This window comes from Lonchura striata, chromosome Z (assembly GCF_046129695.1).
Source record: "Lonchura striata isolate bLonStr1 chromosome Z, bLonStr1.mat, whole genome shotgun sequence".
NCBI lineage: Eukaryota > Metazoa > Chordata > Aves > Passeriformes > Estrildidae > Lonchura > Lonchura striata.
In genome coordinates this window covers 19,250,772-19,269,430 of record NC_134642.1, presented here as the reverse complement: position 1 = coordinate 19,269,430, position 18,659 = coordinate 19,250,772, and the positions used below count along the sequence as shown (strand labels likewise).

General features: G+C 34.2%; 1 protein-coding gene and 1 long non-coding RNA gene across 36 annotated transcripts in view; one reads left to right on the top strand and one right to left on the bottom strand.

Moving 5' to 3' along the window:
• The window catches only part of PTPRD (protein tyrosine phosphatase receptor type D), a 1,155,761-nt gene that overhangs the window by 244,520 nt on the left and 892,582 nt on the right, over positions 1–18,659 (top strand). The gene's annotated exons all lie outside the window — the stretch shown is intronic.
• Positions 1–18,659, bottom strand: part of LOC144248374 (uncharacterized) — a 53,569-nt gene that overhangs the window by 11,823 nt on the left and 23,087 nt on the right. The window lies entirely within an intron of this gene.

The window sequence follows — 18,659 nt, the reverse complement described above, 5'->3', positions numbered from 1 at the left end:
ATTGAAAATATTTGATTCTTTTCTTCATACTATTCTATTACAGATGATTTTCAATAAAATGAAAGGAAAAACATTTTTAATCTGTATTTTCCTTTCCAAGAAAACATTGGTATTTTGGTACTCCCAAATATGCAATATACAGTAAATAATAGTGCAAGGAAATATACAATAGAAATGAGTGTTTCTCAGTGTATGTGTGTTAACCAGAGATGAGTCAAAAAAGGCAATCTAGAGTTAGAAAACAGAGGTTGTAATAGTATAATTGGACTAAAAAATAAAATGTTGCTTCTTTGCAACTATAGTTTTACTTTTCACAACCAGGTGGATCTTGCAGCACAGGATATGTGGTCTAATTTTAACATATTTGGTCTTTTATCATAAGCCAGTTTATTGAGATACAGGGCTTTTTAATAAATATTATTAGTGCAGCCTGATATACCTGTGATATACATAGATATCAATCATCGATTGTAAATATTGTATATGTATTGTTTAATTCTGAGTTCAAAAATTAGTTAATATATTCATCAATTTTCTATATGTTAGGATTATTTAAAGAAAAAGTATTGCTTGTTTCACAAGGGCATTTTAAGATCCTGTACAGTTTTGAGAGATTTTATTGCCTAGTTAGAGTTCTGTATACATAAAGATTCATAGAATTTTTACATAAAAAAAGGGTTTTACTGTCTGAAAGTAGCAGTAATTACATGCAACTATGTGTAAAATCAGTGTCTTTCTAAATCAAGTTTATTTTTACGAATTTTCATGTATTTGATAATCACAGAATCACATATTGGGTCAGAGAGGAAAGGACCACAGCTGGGCATTTGATCCAACCTTCCTTCTCAAGCAGGGGCATAATAGAGCACCTTGCACAGGATTTTATACAGGTGGCTCTTCGATATTCCTGGAGAGAGAGTCTCCACAGTCTCTCTGGGCAATCTCTTTCAATGCATGGTCACCCACACAGTGAAGTAGTTCTTCCTCATACTCAAGTGGAATTTCCTGTGTGTGATTTTCTGCCCATTGCCTTTGTCCTATTGCTTGGCACCACTGAGCAAAGCCTGGATCCATCCTCTTATCACCTTCTCTTGGGAAACTTACAGACATCAACAAGGTCTCTCTCAGCTGTGTCTTTAAGACTGAACAGGCCCAACTCTTATTAGCCTTTCCTTGTATGAGAGATGCTCCAGTCCCTTAATCATCCACTGGACCCTCTCCAGGATTTCTCATGTCTCCCTTATTCTGAGGAGCCCAGAACTGGACACAACACTCCAGATGTGCCTCACCAGGGCTCAGTAGAGGGCCAGGATTATGTTCCCCAACCTGCTGGCAATGCTCTTCCCAATGCACCCCAGGACACCATTGGCCTCCCTGGCCACCAGGACACACTGCTGGCTCACGGACAGCTTGCTGTCCACCAGGAACCCCAGGTCCTTCTCCTCGGAGCTGCTTTCCAGGAGATCAGCTCCCAGTCTGTTGTGGTGCCCAGAGTTATTCTTCCCCAGGTGCAGGACCTTGCATTTGTCTGTGTTGAATCTCAGGCAGTTCTTCTGTGCCCATCTCTGTGCCTGTCCGAGGCCCTCCTGAAGGGCTGTACAGCCCTCTGGGCTATCGGCCGCTGCTCCCAGCTCCATGTCGGAACATTTCATCTGTTGAGAATTAGTAAGCAAGATTGTGCAGTTACTTTCCCAGTGTTCTTTTTTTATTATATCCTGGTCAGATCTTGGGAGAAAATTGACTTTTTTAGAGGAATTATCATTTAGACTGTGTTTTCCATGCACATTTGAACCAGCTGTTTGAGGCAGCACTTTAGTAAAGGCATGCATTCAAAAATGGAAAAGCAGAAAAACTACTCTGAAGATGTACTGAAGAGGTTAAACTTTGTTTTAATTTTTTAAGTATTATACTATACAATTCTGAATAATATATGCCATTCTGAAATATTATAATGTAGAATACTGTGCATTCTACTCTATGTTAGAGAATAAATAATTTTAATGAAATTTTCTGTTTTATAAATCACTCAAAACAAATCTAAGATGACTTCATATTTTCACTAGTCTTTCAGTAAACATGAATAGCTATGTTGAGTGACCCAATATTCGACAACATACATATATGTTAAATAGATAAGACAGGTCTGACCTTTATCTGAAGTCTTGTATGAAAAATCTGTACATAATATCTTTACAATTGACTTGATATTCAAGATTCCAGAAAGGCAAAAATGCTTTACTGTTCTTTGTCTGCTTGCTCTGTGCTTTCAACATGCTTTGATGTTATAAACAACTTTACTTAGTTTCTTTTGTTGAATTCATTATTATAGTTCTGATCTCCTATAATAATATGGATGACATCTTGGAAATATAAAAATGCCTTTTTACTGCTTAAAAATAAGGAGGTTGCTGTTGCATATGAATCCTCTGACAACACCATACTGATGTTGTACCAGAAATCATAAACAGTTGATTTTTCTATTTTTACTTATTTTGGGGGAAGAATAGTTGGGAAAAGTAATTTATTCAAAGTGTTTGTCTTCACACACTTTCATCTTTACAGGTGAATGGAAATATATTTCTGATAAGGAACATATATCATATAGAAAGGATTTAAATTATGTCCCTATGATGTTCTACATGACTTGTATTAAGAAATTCATAGTCATAGTACAAAGCAAGCTCCTAACAGGTTGATGCTATGCCATCACAACACCTGGCTTCCTGCACAGGTTTTTAAAATCTACAGTTTGCACATTTTCATTATACAACTATTACTGGTAGAAATTGATTTTTGAAAATACCTGTAGATTATAAAATGTTTTATTATAGTTACTCCAATACAAGATGCACTATTCCAATATATCAGAAAAATATGACTTTTAATTTTTAATTTCCTTAAAACCTTTTAAATTTCTGAATAGTTGCAAAGAATACACTGACATCAACTTTTTACTTGGAGTATTATTATTTGCATTTTCTATTTACAGGATCACATTTCTACTGTTTTTCTATATTTGTTTTTTTGTGATTATTCATGCCTTAAAATCTTTCATAAATTTCTTTTGTCCATGAGAAGCACAGCATCTTGTCAGATATGGTGTTCTCTCAAAATGCAAAACAGACAAAGCAAAAGCAAAACCAAAACCAGACCAAACTAACCAACCAAACAAATTTAAAAACCCCTAAAAAGCCAAACAAACAAAAAAGCCCACCCAAATCAAGAAGCTTTGTATGCTTATAAAAAAAATGCCTTTTATACATAAACTTTTCTTTTATAGGCAATAGCACATAACCCTATGTCACTGAAAGAGGATGTTCTCAAATTAGGAGAAATTGCTTATAAGATAGGTGAGCAATAATGGTGACAGTTCTAAAACTGGAATACAACAGAACTTTTGGTATTGGTTGAAATGTGTTTACCTAATTTGTTGCAATATATTAAACAAAATACAAGATTTATAACTCCAGAAATATGAGAGAAGAATGACTTTGAATAGAGAGTTCTGCTCATAAAAGTTTTGTCATTGTGTACCTCTTCATATAATTCATTCATATGGACTAGTGGAGCCATGAGACAGATTTGTTGAAAGTAGGTTGACTCTTAATTACTCTAATTTAAAGCATCTGATAAGTCCCATATTATCCAAATACAGTAAACATAGATTTTTCCCAATATTGTACAGTCCTTTTATGTCTCAATAACCATATTCAAGCTATACATTAGGTTACAAAGGGAAGAGCTGCAGTAATGACAATCTAGGAAAAAGAATCACACCTATGAAAATCAGAAGGCCTGATGCTGAATTCATTTTGGTATGTGAGTTGGAGTTAGAGAGAATTTCAAATGCATTCAATTCCCTTGGTGAATGTCATGTTTCCTCAAGCATTTTTTTTGTTTAGAAATAACATAAAATTTCCTTAACTTCTATTGCAGGAAATTAGGCAAAACACCATTAAAAAGAAAGTATGAAAAAGTTTATCTGATGGGATGAAAAAAATAGTGCATTTGAAGGAATTGCTGTTTTATTCTCCAAAAATTGTTTCAGACTAGAATACATTTCATGATTCCTCTCTTTGCAACATGACTTAATGACAAAGATATAATTTAAAAATAAGCAGACAAACAAACCCCTAGAACTCCTTCCTCAAAAATCAATGCCAAATTATTTTTTAAATATTTAGAGATGGGAATTTTGTTATCTGGAAATAGATTTCATTTTTTGATATAATGTATATACAAATTCAGCTGTCTGGTTGCTCTGGTATTGATGTTAGTCCTATAATTTATTGTACAAAGAAGAGATCTGTATTTCATAGAATCATAGAGTGGTTTGGTTTAGAAGGGACCCTAAATGTCATCTAGTTCCAACTCCCTGCCATGGGGAGGGACGCATTTCAGTAGACCATTTTTCTTAAATTCCGTCCAACCTGGCTGTGAACACTTCCAGAAATGGGCATCCACAACTTCTCTGGGGTCCAAGTTCCAGTGCCTCTGACTACATGGTGTTGTAAATAGTTTCTCTACCTCTTCCTCATAGGTTCCCTTCAGGTTCTGGAAGGCTTCAATTAGATTACTGCAAAGCCTTCCCTTTTCTAGGCTGAACAATTTCAGTTCTCTCAGTCTGTCCTTGCAGAAGTGCTCCATTCTCTGGTCATCTTAGTGGCCTCCTTCTCGGCTCACTCCAAGTCCATGTCCTTCTTGTGCCAGGGACTCTAGGCCTGAGTGCAGCACTCTAGGTGGGGTCTCACAAGGCAGAGTACAGGGAGAGAATCAAATAACCTCCCTTAGCCTTCTGCCATGCCACTTTTGATACAGACCAGAAATGGGCTACAAGGTAATTTCTCATCCAACAGAACCTCCAAGTCGTCCTCAGTAGAGCTGCTCTCAATCTGCTCACTCCCCCAGGCTTTATTGGTACTAGAGATTGACCATACCCATGTGCAGCACCTTGCAAAAAACGTTTCTGAAACAGTAAGCAAGAGCTAAGATTTTAGAACTCAAGGCTGATCTTTGAAGTATTTTCTGTGATGATATGAAGATTTGGCTAAGGAAATAACATACATATAATGATTTTTTACCCACATAATCTCATATATAGCTTGTGATTTTTTTTTTCACTAAATGAAAAATATTTGTCACAGTTTGGTCTGATGCAGAAATACATTTCTAAAGAAGCAATGAGTATTAAAACTTTTTCGTTGAGACATTTACTCTGTGCTACTGTAGGTCACCTTCTTTTTTTTTTTTTTTTTGCCTGCTTAAATTTTCATCTAAGGTAATAACAATAATTATAAAATTTAAGTCAGCAGCTGTTAGCACACATATTTTTGTTGCTGACAAATTCAATTAAAGACATTGCTAGCTAAACCAATCAAGTAACAGGTAGCTCAAAAAGGGTCAACCCTAAATTATTGTTTCCCATAATAATTTCCCAAACCATTAAGTTTGTAAAATTAATTTGAAATTGAAACTCATAAAAGTAAATTATGGAGAATGCCTTGCTAGTTTGTGGGTATTCTAGAGCATAAAACTGTATGTCTTTCGTGCATAATGCTCCTCCTAATATTGTTTAGCAGCACAAGTACAGACAGTACAGGTTCTAGCAGTATTTGCATTAAAAAATACTATTTACAGGAATGCTAATTCTAGTCAGGAAGATTTTTTCCATTCCCCTATAATAACAAACCAAATGTTCTTTTATTTTGTTTTGAACTATGCTTTGGGACATTTAAAAAAGACAAGAAAGAGGGTTTGGTTCACAGTAACAAGCAAAGCTATTAAAATAACCACAGTATCTTTAGAAATAGGATAATTCAAGAGGGAATTAAATTTCCAAAATTCTAGTGTGAGTTTGAACTTCACCATAAATTAAAATGCAAATGAGAATTAAAAAAACCTAACCCAAAAAGAACTTAAGACTAAGACATGATGAATCAGTTATTTATACAGCTATATTAAGCTTTTAGTTACTGTAAACCAAGCTCCATTAAAAGCAATATTTACCAATAATTCTACAAAACTGAGGTTTCATGTTCCCTGATTTGTTTCTTCTAAAAATTGCAACAGCTTGTGGAAGTTAAAGAGCTTGAAAAGCTACAGAGGTAGGGAATTGAACATGACCACAGTTAACTGATTTTAAACAGTGAATGCTGGTTAAAGACAGAATAAGTCTTTTCCTGAGAATATCAACTAACAAAACAATAAAAGTCAGCAAAAACTAGTCAAAAAGTGGGATAAAACTAATACACATATAGGGCTTATAAAGGAAATGACTACTAAACACCTGAGGTTAGTCTGATAAGCACCATAATGGCTTCAGTGATCACTCATCTGGAATTAAAATGTCTGTCCTTTATTTCATAATATTGTTTATGGTGAAATTTAACATGCATCTGCTGAAGTATCTCATGGATAACTCGTGTGCACTAAAGCTAAAACCTGAAACAAACAAAAACCAAACCAAAAAACCCAACCACAAAACCCCCCAAAATAATCAGGATATTCAGCTGATGAGTATCTCTTACAAAGGAAAGAGTTTCAGGGATTCAACAGGTGCTGCCATAACACATTCTCTGCTTCTAAAAAATTGTGAAAGTAGTTGATTTATTTTATTATTCCAGAACAGTAGTTTAGCTCATGTTAGTCAAAAGAGCTTCACAGTTCACTATAGATGCTTATTGACATGAAGAAGTGGGAATCTATAGCCTTCTTCAAAGAAGGCACACATTCATATTGTTCTAATAGACTTAGGTGATTCTATTTTGCTTACCCTTTTCTGAGGCATTCTTTATAAAAGCTTTGTTTTACTAGTAGAAAATTGTTATTCAGGTTTTCTTTTATATATGAAAGCAATTTTTTGATTAGTTGCTATCTCAAAGGGAATAAAAGTTTCTAGCACATTAAAGCCACCATGTAGTTAAATAGTACCACACAGAGACTGTAGGACTTGCATTTGGATATATATTTTATTCTAGTATATAAATTATTTTAAATTTTAAAATTTAATTAATTTCAAATTTTTATCTTTGGTAGTTGTGATTTATTTCGTTTTTAGTCAGAAATAATGTCTTTGACAAATTGCAGTAATGTCAGATTCTTAAGTGCAGAAGTTCAGGTTGGTTGCTTTCCTATTCAGTAGGTATTATTTTTTTCCCAAATTGTAGCTGTGCATTGGATTTACTTAGAAAAGTGATTGTTTGCAAGCCTTTTTGTTATAAGAGGCTAGGTGCAATTTTATTTGGGATGAAAAAAGAGGAATTTGGTTTCCTTCTTGTCAATCTTTATTAGTGGATAGATGCTGAAAGCTTCACATGAAAATATAAGTGCCCATCTGCCAGTTTCTAACATGAATTAAATGTGTTATGAGAACACAATTCACATGTAAGTTTTTATGTATAAAGTCAAGAACCTACATGCTCATATTCAAAACATAACACTGCCTCAGACATACATATCAATACATATATACATACATACGTATCATTTTTGTCTGTTATTATACAAGCTAAAATAACTTTTTGAATAAAACTCAATATGCAAAGTTTAAGTAAACTATGGAAAATGATAAAATGTTTGAATTTATTTGATATATACAAACTAGTCAATAGAAATATATCTTTTTGAAGAGTGCTTCTAGTTAGACCAGTGAAAGCTGTATAAAATAGATAAGCAACTAATTTTCTCCAACTGATTCCATACAAACTGATGGGAAAGCTTTCAAGTTCAATGGGAGTGGATGGTGACACCTGCCAAGAGAGTTTTGAGAAGTTATTTCATCCAATTCTCAATGTGAAAAATATTTGACTGAATGGGTTTACTACAAGGAGTATAAGAAATATAATATTCATTATATATTTTGACTTTTCTCAGTAAAAGAATTTTAAAAACATTAATTTGCAAATGAAATTAACTAAAGTTACATCATGCATTATTCATTATTATATTATGTATCATTCTTTTATGTGTTAATATTTGATGTTTCCCCCCCTCTCAGCCCCCTAAATTATCAGCCTAGCCCAGAGATGTGAGGCTGTGATGGGAGGAATATCAGGAGATGGCAAAGATTTCCAAAAGAGGCTCTTACCCCGAAATACATTGGTTCAGCTTTTTATTCTGTGGTGTCCAAGGGGAGAGCGGGGCAAAAGAGGAAGAACAGGAAATGTCAGGGGTCTATATAGACTTTGGACAGGGTGGGCTTCTCTGGCTCTCTGCCAACACTGTCAGGGCAGGAAGGGGGGTCCAGGGTTATCTTGATCAGAGTCACAGGGTCCCGAGGAAGGGGGAATAGAGTGCCCATGAGCACCAATGTAACAAATATTCATCAGTTTTAAATAAAAACATAAATAACTTGAAAGCAAGAAAACAGATGCCCCATTATCAATCTTTATACTTGCCAGCATAATCAAACCTTTCATTTACTTTAGGTTTACAATTACAGAAGACAGGAAAATGGAGTGGTAGTGATTACAGTGATTGCTCTGCTGGGTTCCTTGGACTGAAAGATTTTCGGGTGTGAGATTTGAGCATTTGGACAATTTGTACATGATCTCCCAACTTCCAGCAGTAGACCAGAAGCCTAGCCAGAACTATAGCTATTAGTTCCAGCTAATCTGCATATATTGGGAAATAAAGAACAAAGACCAGCTGTGTATTTGTAGCTCAATCATCAGCTTCAAAGGAAATACAGCTAGCTGGAAATGAAAATGAGATCAAAACAGTGCCTTCAGTTGTGTAAAATTGAAACAACTAGTTTAATTGTTGCATGTGATAAGTTCAAGCAGATGTTATACCTGATAAATGGACCTGAGTGTTTTTTAAAATTCTAAAATAACCCAGAGACTTCATTGATAAGATTATCTGAGCCCCAAATACTCATTACAAAAAGGATTACTATTGAAGTATTTTCTATTACAAACCATAGACTTGTAAAGAAAAGGAAAATATTCTTAGGATATCTTTTAGATCATTTTCACTAATGATCATGTTCATGAAGTGAAGTATCCTTCCTAAGCTTCTGAAACTGAAAAAAGTCTCAACAGAACTGTGATGTCTTGGAGTTGTTCACACCAGAATAATGCTATAGCATTCATAAAGATATTAGTTATATTCCTGTGAGAGAATTCATAGATACAACTGGGACATAAATCTATTTAGCTGAACCAAGACTGTCAGGATAGGAATAAACTGAGTGTTTCAAAATCAGTGATTTATTTTTCCAGCCCAAATCACACTGAAAGCATAAAACAATTTCATTTATTATATACCTTCCTTTTAAGTTTCTGTCCAATTGGTGCAGTAAGGGTTATCATCTGTTTTGCTTGGTTTCATTATTCTGAAGATTTCTATGGGTATATCTAAATACATTTTCTACCTGCTGGGACAACACCTTGATACTGCTTTAAAAGTTCTTAGTTCTGTTGAAGAGTTTAATGCATAAGATAGGGAAATTGATTGTCTTCACTACTTGGAGTTGGCACATTTGTACAGGTAGTATAATACTTCTTCAATGGGGAAGAAACTGAAGGCTATTACTCCCCTTGTCCTCCTCCCCTTCACCACAATAGCTTGTTGTTTGTGATTAATGCAATGTTCAATACAGCCTCTCCACTTTGTGTGCTTTTTGTCCTTAACTTCTGTACTATCTGCTCTGTCAGAACATCCTCATCTTCTGAATCCTTTTCAATCTTTGAGTGACTTCCTCAATAGATATTGAGCTCCTGCAGTAATTTACTTGTATGTCTAACTTATCTGCTTAATTGAATGCTGTTAAGAAAACATAAAATATCAGGAAAATAACCTGCTAAATGGCTATCCCTTGACACCACTCTGCAAGTATAAAATATGATGCTCTTTAGATCTTTTTAAACTAATTTTCAGAGATTTTTTACAATGTTGCAATGCCTCACTATCTTTCTGTTGCTGTTTGAGGCATGCTTTACCAACTCAGCCATGGTGATATAGATCTGTCAGCGTCTACCACTACCAGATTCATGCCCCAGTCTGCTCAGCAGCCTCTGTGGAAAAAAAATACAAGATTATATGCAGCTTATTTTATACAGGTAATCCCACCATGACTTGACACGAATCCCTGTCCGATTCTGTAGTTCCAGATCACTTAAAAGGGAAGTAAAGTCTCTATGGGGAGAAAAAGGCTGCTTTATATTCAGCCTTTTTACCAGATATAATATGTTTGCTCCTGAGAAGTGAAAAAAAAAATCATAATAATTAGTCAATTTTCATATAAACTTGGTATTTCCAGGTTGTAAGAAATTACTGTAAAGAAAGCTACCTTAAGACAATTTTGGAAGTGTTCATACTTCAATTTTCTATGTAATGCAAACTACAGTATATGTTATCATAGGCATATTTGTGATGTTACAAGTTAAACCTCCTGTCTCCTGTATTTCCAGATTGGCAAACTGATAAAAGCTAAATTCGCAGCAATTAAACAAATGAAATGGGTGACAAATAATATTTATTTTACTCCAAATAACAAGAAAGTTTGAAACAAGTTAAAATAGATCCACTCAAAGATTTTTTTTGCCATTATGACACTCTTAGTGAAGTTAGCATCTTGCCTGCAGGATCTAAAACCAAAGTTAACAGCTTGAAATACTGACATTTATCAGTTTGTCTTCTTTTAAAACAAAACCATATAAAATAAAATCTAATGTATATTATATTTTATGTGTAGTATTATCTAGATTTCTGATGGTGGTTTTATGTCATGTTTTTAATAGACTTTTTCAAGGATTGTATCCTTCAATTTGTTTACTACTTTTTTCATGAGAATTCACATTAACTATAGAAAACATAACTTCTTCACCAGAGAGTCTTCTGTAATTTATTTTTAGCAACCCATCAGTATTACCTAAAAATTAAATGTCCCAAACTTTCATATATCATTTTGAACTATGAATTTTTAAGCTGGGAATTTGTTTGTCATATTTGTTACTATTTACCTTCCTTTTCCATGCTTTTCTGTCTCCTGCAGGATTCAGGATAATACAACCTGGGTCCCAGTGTCCTGGTAATTTTTTCCAGATCTCTGTAGTCACAACTGTTATGCTCCAGGTTGCCTCATTTAGTATAGCTGGTTTGAATGAGGAAGAACAACAAGGCTTAACAGTAAGGGGAATGGCCAAGCTTTGACTATGTCCCCACCACATTCTACATGTGAAGTAATCCCCATGAAGTAATTAACTTCCCTAGACAAAAAATCAAGTCAGCTTCTGAGTGCCTCCATCCCCAACAGCAACAAGTGACTCATTATCATTTGCTTTTCCTTTTAATGCTCCTGCATTGCTCAATGCCACTTGTCCTGGATGATTTGTTTGAAAGTAAAATTTTATGGATGTATAAAAATTGATCTGTTTTATGAATCAAAAATAATCAAAAAGAAATTTGGAAATATTTGTGGTGTTTGCCTTTTTTCATATCATATTAAAATATATTATCAATATCATAATAAAAAGGGAAAGTTTAAAAAGATACAGTAAGTTAAGCTAAGTTAAGCCTAGATGGTTCTTTGCTTTTTAAGTAGACAACATAAAAGACAATCCTACTGTTTATGGTAGTCACTAATCTACTTCCATCCTGGTGCTAGAACACACCTCCTTCTGAAAATTAAGTGAAAATTTAAGATTATATTGTTTTTCTGGGTTGATCTGAGATGGGAAATAGTGACAATTAAGTACAAAGTTACCATGTGAACTATCATGAGAAGATTTTTGTGTCCTTTATACTAGTAATCTTATTGATAATCTTATTGAAAGGTGAATCAAAACCAGAACACATTACGAGTTTAGGAAATGAGACTGAGACAACTTATAAGTAAAGAGGGAAAAAAAATCTCTTTAAAAGAAAGATATTGAATGTTAAACTGTCATGAAGAAGAGGTACCAAGGTATAGGAGAAGTGGAAGACGAAGACAGACAACATCATAATATTAGTGCTAAAGTAAAGTGGAATTATATTTGTTGAGCTTTTCATATGTGTAAAATGCCAGTGACTTCCTAGTATCCTTTTTTCTCTTGCTATTTATTGGAAGAAACAAAACAAAGTATAATGCAATCTTAAATAGGAACATAAATACCTAAATGAGAAATATCATTTACAGAACACTTCTTTAAACATCCACATACATAAATTAGATAGGTCACAGACAGGCACAGACAAAAAAAAACCCTAAGCACAATGCAACATCCTGTATTGGAAGATCAGAATCAAATGAAAATTATCTGGAATGGCTCCTATTTTCAGTTCCGTTAACAGCTTCTGCTTCAGGACAAGAAACTCTTGGCCCTTAAATTGATTGCAGTAGTTCACAGAATCATTGAATGTGCTGGAAGGGACCTTAAAAATCATGTAGTTCCAATCCACTCTTGACCTAGGCCACCCACTAGATTAGGTTTCCAAAGACTGCATCCAACCTGGCTGAACAGTTCCAAGAATGGGATGGATAATCTTGACTTGACCAAAGATGGAGACTATTAATTATTTAGGTTTGATTGTGATATTTTCCCACTGATTTGGCAGCTGTCACAAAATTATATTTGGTTAAACTCCCAGTCATCAAAATATGGGGTGGACCAAAGAGATTGAAATCCCTCCATATGTCAGCATGATTTTATCACTTTTGACACAGCATATTTCAGATCCATGCTGCATAAAAATAACTAATTTTACTGAAATCAATTCAGTTAGGTTTTCTCCTAGTATTAGTAAGGTCTATCACTGACAGCTCCTGGGACATGTAGAGTATTTTGCTCTAAGTTTCTATTTGGTCTATTTTGCTCTAAGTTTCTCATTGATAATTATGGTTTTGTAGTTATCTGATAACTCATTACAAGTATGTCATGAAAAGAAGAGAGACTGGTTATTTTAGGGGATCCTTCTGGTCAGTGCTACAGTTGTAATTTGGAACTGCTCCTAAAGAGAAGCATAATATGTTTTCGAGAGGTAGACAAATACCTCAGTCAATATGCAGATTAGAATAGTGTTTCTGAGACAAATTAATACATGACAATATGAAAAGATATTTAAAGTCCCTCCTTTTTTTAGTAAAAATATTACCTCTTTTTGGAGATATCATCAAATAAGCAGAAAATTTGTAAAAAGTATATGCAGGAAGAGCCCCAGTTTGTACCTTGAGAATAGCTATTCAGCCTATTAGAACTGTTTCCTGAGGGTCCCCTTCACTTGTACAGCCTATATCCTTTGCATATGAGCTATGCCCCTGTTGTGATTTGAACAGTGTCTGAAACAAGAGCACCATATGTTCAAAGTCACAGTTGATTTTTTAACGCTGCTGCTCACTTTTGTGTGAGCTTGCATGTATGGGCTGCCTTTTTCAGTTCTTACAGGTAGTTGCAGGGATATGTACATATATATATTGTAACAGAATGAGCAGTGCTGTTTAGAAATTATTTGCTTTCATAATTTCTTATAGATTTCATATTTTTACTTCATGGAATCAGGCTCAGACTAATAAAATGACCAATTGTAAAACTTTGCTTATTATATTTTTTGAAATTTCTCTCTGATTTTCTCTTTCTCTCTCTGTCAAAAGTTATAAATGCCTACTGTGGTAGACTTGGTTTTGACTGTTCAACTTTATGGGCATGTCCATTCCGTACAAAGCTGTTGATATAAAGAAGTGTACTGTGATGTAAAACTGAAAAGTTAGGATGGAGAATAAGGTTATGAGTTACTATTATTGATAAACCCTATTAGGAAGCAGTAGCATATTTTTCACTAGCAGTCTGGTTTGCTTTTTGTGGGCCTTACCTGATGTATAAAAGGAATTTAACTGTATATTAGTTCTTTTGAAATTCATGATTGTTGTAAGTAGATTATAGAATTAAAATTAAAATAAATGCAAAAATAAAAATATTGGGGAAATGCCACAAAATACTTCTGAGGGGAAGAATATGGCCCTGTTTATTTTTTATTTATATATGTATATATATTTATCTATAATATATGTTCTCTGCAGGGAAGACATGCAAAAAAATCAGAATATGTTTAACCAGGGAAAAATACATGTATACATATAAATTTACAGATTAAAAAATGTACAGGTGTACATTTTATTTCATAGAAACATAGCTATATTTTATAGCTATATTATAATTGGAGGTCAGGATTTTATTAGAAACCCAAATTCAAATTGTCATTTTGATCAAATGGTTTAATTCTTTAAGTTTTCAGGTATTAAACAAGAAAATGCCTACTATTGTCCTGAATGATCCCCATCATTTACAGAGTATGAATTGTCTCTGGCAGCAGGGGATGTTAGAGACAATTGTTTATAGAGAATTAAAAGTGACAGCAGGAGGATAGGTGGTGTCAGTAAGTCAACTATGCCAAGTCAGTTTCCCTCAGTGTACTATGAAATTATCCAATTCCTTTGAATTACACACTGATGCAGACTTTGACTATCATAAATGAGCAGAAGGAATTTATTAAATTTCTGTCAGCTAATCTGCATTTTTAAGAGTGGATTATACTGCAATTATATGCATAAATACCATCCTACTTCTTTGCCATATCTTCTTTTTGCACATCTCTCCAACATTTATGATAATTTTTGCACATATGCAGGACAACACTTTTCTTTTTGCAGGTAAGTGGGACAGAAAGTGTGGGATGGAAAGCAAAAATTATCAAAGCAGTAGGGATGGTAAGTGGTGATGGATTTGCAGTCCTATGAATTCAGGAACTTTCACCTCAAAATGTTAAGCAATAGTATAGCTGAAGTACAGAGATGCAGCTTGTTCATATTAATGTTCATAGCTTTTAATTGGCTAAAGTAATCTGAAGTCATGTAGTCTGTTAGTGCTCAAGCTGAAATACCAGCAGGCTTCTTTCGACCCTGTAAGAGGATCAATTTTTTCAGTCCTGTAAATCCCTGAATCTTGATGCTGTACACCACATAAATCTCTTAAGATCTAATGGAGAACCTTCCGCAGGACTTATTTTATTTATGTATGCAAGGAACTGGTTTAGATGAAATTTTGTATAAAAATTTGATACCAATACCCACCTGAAATTCCAAAGCACTAGGGCTTTCACAGTCCTCCCTTCCCAGGGAATATTGATTCAAATGTCTGATGTTCCTAATATTAATACAATTATTAATATGAGTAAATTTTCTTCCTGATCTAATATGTTAGCTTATAAAGCAGAATAGTGTCAACAATACCCAACTTATTTTTTTTCTGATTTTTTTTTTTTTCCATGATGGACCTGCAACTAGGTCAAGACCAGGCATATTTTATGTAAGTAAGAGGTCACCAGTGAGCTATGTGACTATTCTTCTTGCCCAGGGTAGTATTTCCTTGAGATTGGGCTTTTTCTTTGTGTTTTTATGGGGTTTATATCTCTCTATATATATTTCTTCCTTGTGCATGAACAAAATTTATTTTCTTTTCTATTTCTTTTCTTGTATTTTTATACTCAAAAAGGCAAACTCATTTATTTTTACTTCAGGAAATGGAAAATCTGCTTCCCAGTAGTTGTTAAAAGGTATTCTTGTACTATGTGGGACAAAAGTTATTATGAATAAATAGTATATATAAATAAGTAATACAAATTAATAAGGAGTATAAATAAATTCTTGTCTTACAGAATGTGCTAGTCAATGGTAAGATGAAACATTTCAATCTATTAATTGGCTATTTTGATGATACAGCTCTTTGGAATATTGATATAAAACCCATGATGTCAGATGATTGAATTCTGCATAACATGCACTAGCAATGACAAAGTGTAATGCTGACTAGTTTGAAAAACCATTATGTTAATATAATCAGAAACAAAGAGAAGAGAGAATATTTCAGTACCCATTTACAGTGTTGAAGTAGTATACAGTTAGGTGCTATATCTGTACAATGCAGTGCACTGCACAGATTCTTGGTCAGGTTCAGACCTAGCTCTCTGTTAATGAACTTTGTTGTTAGGGATTCTATGCTTATTTTTTACTTATAGTGATATAAATTATCAATTTCAGTGTCAAGATTTACAGACATTTAGAAAATGGTGGGTGTTATTAGTCCAGTCATCAGACTAGGTTGCAAAGCTTCAAAAATAAGCATTCAAAAATATAATGTTGGTGCAAGCAAGTAGTCATATTAAAAAACAAAATAAATAATAACAAAAAAGTGAGATAGTGGAATTAATATACTAAGATTCCATTAAATATACTGAGATTCCATTTCATGCAAGCTAAAAACTGTAGTTTCTCCTCTACTAACTGATATTCATATAATGATCACTATAGACTCTGACACAAATTATTTTAGTAAGATTACTATCATGCCGGATTTTCAAAACAGTATACCTCTGTGAATCATGTAGAACCATTGTGTACTTTTAAAAAACAACACTGTGTCAGTGACATATAATCAAAATTCTGTTCAGCAAAAGTATATTCTTTAGTCCATAAAACAGAATTAATTTTAAAAAATTAGATACATTTTGTAACAAAGTACACAATACAACAGTAGCATTTTCTTTTTTTTTTACACATATAACTGTAGTAAGAATAGCAAAGCTTTCTGTAAACTCTGAAAAATAGCCCTTTGGAAAAAAATTCTCCCAGATCTAAGTAATCTGTGATTGATGAACTTTTTATGAATTCTACCATCACAAGTAAAACGTATTTACCATTATCCTTTTTTTCTGTAACCACTAATGGTGGCCTAAATCACTATTTGTAACAAGAAACAAACAAAAATAAAACCACTAATACTCTCCTCCAATCAACCAAACTGGAAAAAGTCTACTTTAAGCTATACTTTAAGTGGTCTGAAATGTAGTGTTTCCCACATTCTACAGTTCCAATTAGAGCCCAAAAAGAAAAATATAAAAAGTCCTCTCAAAGCACCATAAGGAAATCTGTTATGTGCTTGTAACTTTTCTTGCCAGAAAATGCTTTTTAGAGAAGTCTAGTAGGGGTCAAATCACTGTTAACTGAAATGGTGGGTTAAAAGATAAACTGATACTGTAAAACCATTCACTTTGACAGAAGATGATCTTTTACTCTGGGTAGCAGTGGGGCTTAGGCAAATGAATTAGTAGGGCAAAGGAAATGTGTTCATGCAGCAGATGACCCTGCCTGGATGCCAGATATCTACCAAAGCTGCTCTATCATTCCCCTCTTCAGGTGGACTGCAGAAGACAAAATAAAAGTAAAGGCTCACAGGTCAAGATAAGGATGGGGAGAGATTACACACACCAGCTACCATCATGGGAAAAACAAAATCCACTTAGTTTACTTTACAACCATTTAAATCAGAGAAGGATAATGAGAAATAAAACAAAAATGTCTTACCCCTTACCTTCCCATATTTAACTTTGCTCTCCACCTCCTCCCCTCTCCAGTGGTACAGAGGGATGGGGAGTGAGTATTGGGGCTAGTTCATTGCACATCTCTGCTGCTACTTCCTCCTCACATTTTTCTTGTACTGCAGTGTGGGGTCCCATCAAAATTCTCACGGAACTGCTCCAGCATGGATTCTCATGAGGTCACAACTCCTACCAAAAAATCTGCTCCAGTATGGATGGGTTTCTTTCTCCATGTGGAAAACTGGTCCTCTGGAAGCAGTGTAGGCTGCTCAGAATAGGCTTCACATATGGTCACAGTCTCCACAGGTGGTCACAGCCTTCCCTCAGGCACACCCACCTGCTACAGCAAGGATCTCCATGGCCTGCAGAGACAGCCTGACTCGTGACGATTTTCACCAGGGGCTGCAGGGCTGAAGGGCTGTTTCCTTTCATGAGCTCATACCTCTCTGGCCACAATTTTTCTGCATGATAACTCTTTTTCCCTTCTTAAATATTATCCCAGGGATACTACCAACACTCTGTCTTGGAGCCAATGGTACTTGAGAAGATTCTAGAAGCTACTCATGGAAGCCATCCCTATAGGTGCCTTCCCACACTCTCCAAAACCTTGCCATGCAAACACAATGGTAAAAGGTGCAATGGCATCAAAAATTAATTGTAAAATGTATTTTTGAGAATTATTTTCATAAATAATTTCTGATATTATCACCAAACTCCAGTAAAAGCCTTACAAATCATTGTCTAAACAGCAAAGAGTTGTAAATTGTTTATGTGGTAAATTTCAGAGAATATATTTCAGTTCCATCAATGTGGTATATAATAGAATGTGAGAGAATGTATCGGACCAAAAATTGCTCAGTTATTTTGGGCCATGAATGAGAATATGTAAATTGCAGCCTTGAATTTCATAAGTGACTGCCAAACAGTACCTGTTTTGTTTTTGCAGTAGCAAAATACAAGAGGGGTAAAAAAAGGGGGGAGGGTTGGGGATGAGGGATGATCCCCAAAACATATTTTCCTGCTTACACTTTCCAAGCATAAGGTAAATTGCTTGAATTGTCACCATCCACAGTTAATGAAGGAAATTTGGAGCCCTAAGTTTAGATCTGAACACTATTAATTGCAAAATGTTTCTTCTGAAATGTGACCTTAACAAAATAATTCTTTTAAAAATCTGTGTGCTCATATATAAATGCTCATTATAAATGTGTTTTGACCTTTATTTTAAAACTTCTACATTTTTCTAATTATAATAGTAACTGTAGTTGTTTTTCCTTTGTGTTAGAAAACCTTTTATAGCATTCAAT